The sequence below is a fragment of the Cupressus sempervirens genome, chromosome 10 (assembly GCF_028749045.1).
Source record: "Cupressus sempervirens isolate cs-2001-9-10 chromosome 10, ASM2874904v1, whole genome shotgun sequence".
NCBI lineage: Eukaryota > Viridiplantae > Streptophyta > Pinopsida > Cupressales > Cupressaceae > Cupressus > Cupressus sempervirens.
This window is the reverse complement of record NC_143127.1, coordinates 339,219,152-339,230,203: the sequence shown is the minus strand read 5'-3', so window position 1 is coordinate 339,230,203 and position 11,052 is coordinate 339,219,152. Positions and strand designations below refer to the sequence as shown.

General features: G+C 34.0%; 1 pseudogene; it reads right to left on the bottom strand.

The window, feature by feature from the left end:
* Nucleotides 1–201: 201 nt before the first annotated feature.
* The window catches only part of LOC149533976 (MADS-box transcription factor 23-like), a 290,054-nt pseudogene continuing 279,203 nt past the window's right edge, over nucleotides 202–11,052 (bottom strand).

Below are 11,052 nucleotides of genomic sequence, written 5' to 3'. Positions count from 1 at the left end.
AGTTCTATCACACAATAAAATCAGAATTAAATTACAGTTCCAAGTCAACGTAAAATCTGTAATCCCTGACTATATTTTAATTTTAGTATCTGCGGCAAATAATTTTATAATTCTAATGTTCTTGACATAATGTGTATCTTTCATCTCGAAAACAAGTATAGAGAACGATTATTATCGTAATTCAGGTCATAAGCTCCATAATCAGAAGAATTGATGATGAATATAAAACCAGGTTTGAGATAGACAACTGAAACAGAAAACAAATTTTTTCGTAATTATCTTATCAACAGTGAAAAATAACCAATAATTCCAATCAAACAGAATATAAAACGCCGAATTAACCAACCCCAATTGCAAGAAAGTGTCTGAAACTTCATTGTGCTGAATAGTGCTTGTTTTGTGTCGGCTCATTGAAGTGCAAGAATTATGTATACCACCAGATGACTGAGGATGATCATGAGCCTCCGAAGGCTCAATCAACAAGAATTCCGCTGCAGTATTGTTCTCCGAATTGGAGCGCAGTTCAACTGTTCAACCTGCAGACTAACCTTTTGTTTTAATGAATCAGAAGAATACAGGACAAAGAAATGCAAATGCCAAAGACGAGAAAACATTGATACCTTCAAGTGAAGTCTAGCATTCTCCTCCTCAATTCGGCTTCGCTGCTCACAATACAATTGAGCCAACCAAAAAAATCAATGTATCTTCTAATACAGAAATAATTTGCGCTAAAAGAAAGCTTCTCTTCAAGTCCATTGTCAAGCTTCAACAGCTGATATTGCTGAGAGACGATGCCCAATGGTCAAGTCTCTAATCTATTCACATACTGCTAAGGCTGATATCTATTCAGATCAATGCATTTTCTGTTACAAATGGGTTTTGCAAATCTGAGATGAATAATAAGATTTTTCATGTTTCAAAGTGGATGTAGTTAATTGGTAGGGCACTGTAAATTTAATGCGCGTTGTGTCTTCTTTGTCTTCTTTTCTTTATTCTATTTTCTTCATTTCATTTGCTCTACTATAATTTGCAATCGGTATAACAGCTTATAGGTGGTTTTGCTGGTTGGAAAATTGGTGTCACTTTAGAGAAATTCACAGGTCAGAGTTTCGTATAAGGTGGAAATGTATTCACTACTGATAAGAGCAGGATCTATCATTCGCGCTTGAAGGGAAAGTGAAGAAACCAACTACATTGGAAGAAACTCAATCAGAAGGCAAGCGAGATGATTTTCCTCTCCTTGTCCACAAGTATGCTAGTCACTCTTTCAGCAGAGAAGATTTCAGAAGAATTGCGGGAAAAACTTTCCTTCATAATAGATAATAGATAATGATATAGAATCTTGCTTTTATCAGTTATTAACTTCTGCACGAACATATGGATTTTCTTGTCGCTATTCTCGATGACTTCTTCATCTCATCCTGGAATAACATCATCCAACCTCTCGCCAAGGTAAATAGGGAAGAGAATGGCATCTTGCACAGGGCTCGGCATGTGATTGACCTAACTAAAGAATAGGTTCGCAAGCGTTTCTATATGAAGTCTCTACCTCATATCACTACACTGCAAGCACCTTCCAAGCTGAAGAAAGGAAAGGGGACTAAGGTTACCATTCCTACATACGAAGAGAAGTCTCCAGTCAGGTCGAAGAGGGTCTACAGGCACAAAAGGGAGGTGGATTATATTGAAAGAGAGGTGAAATAAAAAATAAGGTGCACCCTTAAGAGGTTGAAGATCTAAAAATAAAAGTTCTTATGATATACTAATGCTCAAAGAAATAATAAACAAAGCATAAACAACAACAGAAATTATAATAAAAACTGTGTGTTATAATTCTGAAAATACAGAATACATTATAAAGAAATCAACTAAAGCACTTAACCTTGACTGCTGATCAATGAAGATAATAAAAATTCCTAAACAATAGCATGCAAAGAGATTGCATGAAAATCAGAGTTTTGCATAATATGCAAACTAATTAACAAATAATTAAAAATAATAATAAATGATCCCTATGAAGCTATCTGCAACATTCAGTTTTATTAAACATAAAATTAAATAAATTAATCTAAATTAATACATTTTGAATGCATTGAAATGCATCACCACTACATGTGCATGCAATAGAGCGGTGCATGCGAGCAGTGAAGTGCATGCCTTCAATCTTCTTCTGCATGAACAATGGGAATGAGACCGAGTTGAGCTCTCAAGGTAGTAAAATTGGATGTAGTGAGCGCTTTGGTGAAGATATTAGCAACTTGCTCAGAAGTTGGACAAAACTATAACTCCATGATACCATTCTGAACCAAATTTTGAATGAAGTGATGGTAGATTTCAATGGGCTTCGATCTAGCATGAAACACTTGATTCTTTGTTGTTGCAATGGCACTAATATTATCACAAAAAATAGTTGTAGGATGTGCTTGAACCAAATACAAATCTTCCAAAATCCTTCAAATCCAAATTGCTTGACAACTGGTTGTTGCTGCTACAATATACTCTGCTTCTGTTGAAGAGAGAGCCATGGTTGCCTACTTCTTACTACTCCATGAAACAAATCTAGAACCAAGTGAGAAAACATAACCAGGGGTTGATTTTTGATCATCCATTGAACCAACTCAATTAGAATTCATGTAACCAACCAACTCAAACTTATCATTGGGAGAATAATGATTATCAAAATTGTGTGTACCACTCACACACCTTAAGATTATTTTGGTAGCTCACTAATGAGACTCGTGGATCTTGCATAAACTAAGAGATGAGGCTCATGGCATACATAATATTAGGTCTCATTGTAGTAAGGTACATGAGGCTCTTAACCAAACTTCTATATAATGTAGATCAACACGGGGACTTGGATCATCATTGGTTAACTTTTCAACAAAGGTAGCAACTGTCATGCATGACATCATTCTAAACCACTTCAATAAATCAGAAACATACTTTTTTTGAGAAATGGATATACCATGAGGTTGTTGCTACACCTCTACCCAAAGAAAATAATGCATATGTCCCAAATCTAATATCTCAAATGCTTGTTTCATTTCTTCTTTGAATTACTCCATAAGAGATGGGCTATTACCTGTAAAAATGAGATAATCAACATAGAGGAAAATAATTAAAATTTCATTACCAACATGTTGGATATAAAGGGTTGGCTCTGAAGGACTTCAAATGAATCCTTTCTTCAAGAAATAACTATCAATTCATGCATACCAAGCATGTGGTGCTTACTTCAACCCATAGAGTTTTTTTTTCAACTTGCAACCAAGTGCTTTTTTCCTAAAATTTCATAGCCAATAGGCTAATGCACATAAATCTATTCATTAATATAATAATTTAGGAAAGTTGATTTTACATCCATCTGATAGACTAGCCACTTGTTTTGAGTAGCAATAGACAATATAATTTTAACTGTATCAAACCTAGCAACCAGAGAAAAAGTGTCTAAACAATTTACTCTAGGTGTTTGTGTGATTCCCTTATCTAGCTTTGTGTCTTTCCACAGAACCATCAGCATGATATTTCACCTTGTAAATCCATTTGACACCAATCACATGTTTTTCTTTTGGAAATGGAACTAATTCCCATGTATCATTTTTCTCAATAGCATGCATCTCTTCATTCATAGCATCAATCCGCATTGGTTCCATCACAACTTCTTCATACACAAAAGGTTCAACTTTAATGGAACTTAACAATGTAAAGTTAGCAAATAAAGCCATAGTAGAACTCCTCTAATATATTTCATTTAAACTTTTGTGAGGAACTTGGACTAGATTGTGAGTTTGAACTTTTACCTAAAGAGGAACTTGGTGAGCTTGGTGGACTTGGACTTGAGCTTCCACTTGAGCTTGTGAGGAGAGGAGGGACTTGAACATATTCATTACCCATGATGAATGGTTTGGATTGTTGAACTTATTTCTTCTATTTCCATACTCCCCATTCATCAAACACCACATCTCGACTAATAATCCATTGCTTTGTGTCAAGATCATAAAATTTATATCCTTTGGTGGAATCTAAATATCCCACAAAGATATAAAGTTAGAATTTTGCATCCAAATTTTTCATCTTTTGAATAGGAACATGAACTACATATTGTAATTTTCCAATCATAGACCTATACAATGTTTGATTTACTTCAGCAAACTTATCAGTTTTGGATAGTTTATGTCCTGTCACCATGGGAGTATTAACTGGTCTTGAATCCTCCATACCAAAAGTTTTCAAGATTTCCTTTAGATACTTGGACTAATTAATGTAAATACCATATTTCATTTGATAAACTTGTAATCCAACAAAGAACATTATTTCTCCAAACATAGACATCTCAAATTCTTTCATCATATCATTTGCAAATGTCTTACACAATGCATTTTATCCTCCAAATATGATATCATCAATGAATATTTCAACTAGTAAAATTCCTTTACCTCCTTTTGTCTTCAAGTAAAGATTTTTGTTTTCATTAGTCTTATCAAAACTAATCTTCATAAGATAAGAGCTTACTTTAAATGACATAAACCTTTGTGTAGTCTACACACTAGGTTCTTATTGTTTGGATCAACAAATCATTCATGTTGTTCAATGTAAATCTCCTCTTCCAATATACCATTCAGAAATGTTGACTTAACATCCATTTGATGAACTTTGAATCCCTTATAGGCAGAATAAGAAAGCAAAGTTTTTACTCTTCCCAATTTTGCAACTGGGGCAAATGCCTCTCCATAATCAATTCCCTCTTCTCGTGCATAACCTTTGCAAACTAACTTTTCCTTATTCATTTTTACTTCATCATTTTTATACAATTTTCTTCTGTACAACCACTTGTTTTCAATACAATTCTTGTCCTCTAGTCTTGGTTTTAGTGTCCATGTTTTATTCTTCTCTATCTAATCAATTTCTTCTTTCATGGCTTGACTCCAGACTTCATTCTCTAATGCATCCTTCACTTATTTAGTTTTATGTATGCTTAAAAAATATGTCTCATTTCTTAATCTATTCCTTTTCATTGGTCCAATCTCTTTCTCTCCAATGATTTTTTCAACATAATGATATCTTATAACATATCTTGATAATTGTGGTTGTGTTCTTTCTTCAACAATATATCATTCATGAAGTTCAATCTTAGGCTCATTGTGTACTTCTCTATTAGGTAACTACTATTAGAAATGTATGTGGGCCCAGGTGACTAGGGGGGGTGAATCAGGAACCAATAAAACTTTAACTTCTATTCAACATTTAATCCTTCATAAGCTATTATGATCTAATTGCATGTATGAAAGACTAAAAGCAATAAAAAGTTCATAACACTTGACACAATATTTGGTAACCCAGAAACTTTCCAAATAGAAAGTAAAACTGAGGTGGGAATAATACCCACATGCTTTATGAGTGTAGTATTAAGGTGTCCTATTAAGGCTTATAATGATCACTTCTGGTGATCTGCCCTATTAGGATCAATATGGGTTGTTAAGTCCACCTTGCGAAAGGATTTATACAATACAATAAAGTATGCACTCAATTTCTGAAGACCACTCAGGTGATATTATGACACTTAGTAACACTGTCAACTCGAAAAGCTCTACGATTCTATTGACACTAGTGCGCGGTCCACATTGATGACTCGAGAGTAGTATGAACTTGATTAGCATTGGATGACTTGGTGAATACTAAAGAACTCAGACACTAAAGTGCTCGAATGACACTGCAACTTGGTCAACACTACTTCTTTCATGGTTTGCACTAATGAGCTAAGTAGACTCAGTGAAGCTTGATAGACTGTCTAAAGCTCGATAGACTCTCCTATATGAATGTGAGGCTCGATAACAACTATAAAGCTCTATAGAAATGCAATTAATTGACCTGATTAAGTGCTTAGTCACTAACTGACAAATGATTTGACCATAAGGTCAACAATCTCTCCCTTTGACATTAGTGACAAAAACACTTATGATACCAAGATTTTGAATACTCAAAATATTACTCAAAACTCCCCCTATCAATACGCTATGATCTGCATATCAGTTTTGACAAATTTTTTTAGATATATATATATATATATATATAATTAATTGCATTTCCCTTATCTATATTTCCCTTTGGATTCCCTTCCATATTTACATATGCAATATGTAGTATGATAATAACTATTTTCCTCTTGGTTTTGACACAAATGCCAAAAAATAATAATGCATATTTACAAGGTAATACTTAAATGTGAAAGGAGAACACTATTTACCTTAAAAATCATGGACATGGTCTTTTCCCAATTCTCTTGCAAAACTTTTGAAGTTTCCAATGTTATCTATACTTCAACTGATACTTCCATCATGTGATCAGTAATTGAAAAATTGCTTTCATGGATTAATGTTTTTGCATGCACAATATGTTTTTTGTATTACATCCATGTAGGGAATTATGAAACTCTAAATATTTCTAGTGTAACCCTTATTCTAGCTTCTTCCCTCAATAATTCTACATGTAACTCTGTTAGATACTTTGTTTTCACAAAATGTGCAGAACTAGTACTAGGGTCAAGTGACAATTGTTGTGCACTTGCCTTCAAATCGGTGTCTATCTGTGATAACTTATCCTTTATTTCCTTGGTGAAATTTGATGTATCACTCAACTTAACAAATAAAGAAACAACATTATTAACACAATTTTAAAAATTTACAAGAATAGTGGATAATTTCACTTAATCAATGGCAATCTTTTGTTGGCCACTTTCTTCAAAACTTTGTTTTCAAACTTCCTCTAAACCCTCTACAGAATTTTGTCTAGTCCACTCAATATCAACAAGTTGATCCAAAATAGGTTGCTTGTCATCAACCTCTATACTAAGTGCATCAACAAATATGCTTCTAATGTCTTCAAGCACTTGATTTTTATTCTTCCTTTCTTCTCTAAGATTCTATTGTCTGACTCTTTTCTTCTATAACTCACCAAGGGTATCCATTTGATCAAGAGTTAGATTAGAGAGACCCCAATCTAGTATAACAATGTCTTCCTCTAGATCAATTTCTTTATTAGAGGCTTCTACCTCTTTACCCTTTTCTTTTTGAGTAGAAAAAGGAATACTCTCCTTTCCTTTTCTCAGATCTTCAATGCTCAGTTGAGGCTTAACATCAATTATCATTACACTTGCAATAGTAGTAGAACCAACATTGCTCAATGGAGAAATAGTAGTATTAGTAGGAGAACTTACTATTCCTTGCTGAGACTCAGTCTAGCCCATTGCTGAGATGAGTGGAGCCTATTGTTCATTTGATGGATTGGTGGAATCTATACTTATCATTGTACTTGGTAGAATTTCTCCAACAATCAATTGGGTGCTTGGTGGAATAATGTTTACCTCAATCAAATTGGTAGCAATCATCTTTGAGCTAGATAGTAGTAAGGCTTTTCTAAGAGAGAGAGGGAGGGAGGCCATTACCTCGGCTGCTATCTTCTCAAGATCTAAGTCTTGAATGCTCTATATTTAAGGAAGATCTAAACTTGCTTCTTGATCCTCCTCATCTTCTTCATCACTTCCTTCTACATTATCTATTTTCTCATCATCTTTCTCCACATCTTCTTTCTCATCATGCTTTTCATCATCAATTCATACAACCTCCTCAATAGGCTTATGCAATCCATATATATTTTTCCATGCAATTGTGTTTGATTTAACAACTAATTCAATATCATTTGACAGAATCAAGAATGAATCGAACCTAGGAATTAGTTTTTGTTCATTCTTTTTCAATGCTTCATTCACTTCCTTGTTAGAAAGATTTGGCAGTCTTTCTTAAGGTCTATTTTTTGACATCCCTGGCAATATTAAAAGCATTTTCCTATTGATGTGTAACAACCTTTAGCAAGATATTAGAAACTTACTTTTTTAGTTCCTCTGGAGGGTACTTCCACTTAGCCATTTTAGCCACTAAAGCTTCTTTAATTTTCTTTTTTGCTTCCTTAGTTCTTGATTCATACTTTAAAAACTTGAAATCAGACAGACCTCCACCATCTTGTAGTCCTTTTCAGTATTTTATCAAAGATGGGGGCAGACCTTTTGAATGTAACTTTCTACTCTTCATCTTCTTCTTCACCATCCTACAATTTTAGTTTCTTTCTAAATTTTGCAAGTCTTCTTGTGAATATTTTTGGAGAGGACCTTGTAGCCCTTGAGATTGTAACCTTCCCAGTTTTCTTAAGAGGTTCTTCTTCTTCTAGTTCTTCTTCTTCTGCATGTTCTTCTCCTTCTTCTTCTTCTAAGTCATTTCCCTTGCCTTTTAACAATAGAAGAGGGAAACTAGATTTCTTTCTCTCCTTCAAAATCTTCTCCACCTTCTTTCTTCCTCTCTTTAGGGCTTGAGGAAGCTTGATTTCTAAAGAAATCTTTGCCTTAGCTTCTTCATAGGTACCAAAGTATGGTGCCTTAGGGTCCACTAGCTCATTTACAAGAGCCTCAATTATGTCTCTTGTATCATCAATATTCACCTCATATCCAACAGGTTTCACCCATGCCACCCTTAGCATCACTGCCTGTATATGCACGTTGTCACAATCCATAAGGAAAGATATATTTTGCTCATAGTCATCAACTAGTTGTTTGGGAATTCTAAATCTGCTCTACATTCTCTCCTTAAATGTCTCAAAGTATGTATCCATGATGCCCTCAAAATTTTTTCCCATTTAAGTTATTTATATCATTTACAATAGGTATATCCTTCTTCCATGCCACAGTGCCTTTCAAAGAGAAAAACTTTTGAACATAAAAAAATAGATAGGTTAAGAGTGATCCAAACTTACAAGGATTTGTACTTGATGTCTAGAGCTCTCCATATTTTTTCTTATTTGATTCTACTATAACTTGGCAAGGTCAAATGACAACCTATTTTTGACCACCTTGAATGCTAGGTCAATAGCTTCACAAGTAACATTGTTCAATTTGCTCAAACTATAGATTTTGTGTGTAATTGCATGTATCCCAAACTTGATCTCCATATTTGTGACTCCATTCAACTTTACACCTCTTCCATCCCATTCGACAAGGGTCTTCTTTACTAGTTTAGCTCAACCTAGGGTTTTTGTTGTTTTTTCTTTGCTGAGCTTCGGCAACCTAGTAACCCTATGAATCAATTTCATTGTTATCTAAATAGGTTGATCAAACCAAAATTGCATATTGTGGACACAACTCATGATAAATATGATTTATTTGATTTGGAAACCCCTCGGCATATGTAAAATGTGAGTTAATCCCTCTATCTCCAAATGCTTATGCTCAAGTTTCATACTTCCATCCACACATATCCCCTCATATTTTTTGATTTATCTCAAAAGTACCCAATTCTAAAATTAAACAATGGTATAATGACCTAATGTCATGAATTATAAGTACCTTCAGAGGGATTTTTGAATGAGCTCTAACTGTATCAATTTCCTCCACAATTACTGGACACAGTTTGAATGCTATGGTTCTTGGTTCAACACCTCTGATCAATATCTCAGAACATTTTTTGACATTGCTTCTAGATGAAGATGCCATTACGCTCGATGAATGACTGATAAAACCATCAAAAAATCCACACCAAAATCACTCTAAATTTCTTGAGGGCTTAGAAATTCTCTACTCTATTTTCTTTGAAATGTGTGGTGAAGAATAAACCTTTTGGTTTCATCTTTTAACCAAAATTTGTCTTCGATTCACCATTAATGCATCATATGATAAATAGTTGGGTGACAACATATTGATTTTGATAGTCATAAGATGCTTGATCAAGTCCATCAACACGATTTACACCATCAAAACTCAATTAAAAGTCTGAACTCACCATGTATCCAAGCTTAGTTAGATCTAGCAACCCAACCTTGTTCAATAAGGTCTTCCAACCCAACCTTTCTCTGTAAGGTCTTGAGACATTACTTCAAATATTATCTAACTCAGTAATCCTAGTGTATCTAAAATACTAATTTGGATTTTCATTCTTGTTGAATGGAACTGATATGAGATGCATCCTTTGAATCATAGTTCTAGTGATCTCCATGGATAGTGGCATCTACACCATGTGTTATAATCCTAACCAAATATAGCTTTCACAATATGTTCTACTAGATTCCATTTCTTAGTCTTGCATTCTAAAGAGTTGTGCCCTTGTTTGTTGCAATTGAAACACTTTCCTTCAAACTTAGGTTTCTCTATGCATTCAGTTGCTCTATGTCCTAGCTTGTTACAACTATATCATTTTTTACTAAATTTTGATTTCCCATTACTCCCAAACTTCTCTGATGTATGCCCTATCTTTACACAATGATTACGAGTGGGTCATTTGTTCCTTTTAGCTCCTTGTTCAAATGATTCACCTTCATCTTTATAGCCTAAACCTTCTTTACCTTTGTGTCTAAATTAAGTTTTCTTCTCCAATTGATTCATGCTTCATTGAGATTTAATTATCCTCTCATTGTTTTTCTTTTCTATGCTGGGATCCTTCTAAAATCCTTCATTCTCTATGCTCGAGTTGATAAGCTCTTGATTTTCATTATTGATTTGATTGATCAAATCTCCTTGTTGAAGAGATAAGTGATGAATTTCATTGTCCTTTTCTTCTAACTTTAAAGTTGGCAATATTTTCCCTTCATTTCCTTTGTCCTTTTGTTCGATGTCTTCACACATTCTAACTAAATGAATTTCTTGTTCTCTTTTTAGTTTTCTATGTTCTTCATTAAAAGTAAGATTATTTTTAAGTAGATATTTGGTTGTTGCATTAGCTTTAGCTAAACTTTTGTCTTGACAAATGTCTTTAATACTTTCTTCAATATACAAATTGTTATTCATCTATTGTGCTAGGTCTTTTCTTCTTTTCAAGGATTGAGAGAGCCACTCCTTCATTTTCTTGAATTGTTCCATGGCCAATCGCAATTCAAACTTTTCATTCTCAATAGTTTTCTCTAGTCTATACACTTCCATTGCCTCTAATCTTTTCTCAAGCTGCTAAACTTTTGACATGAGAGCCAAAAGCTCTGATACCAATTTTTGGAAATGTATGTGGGCCTAGGTAACTG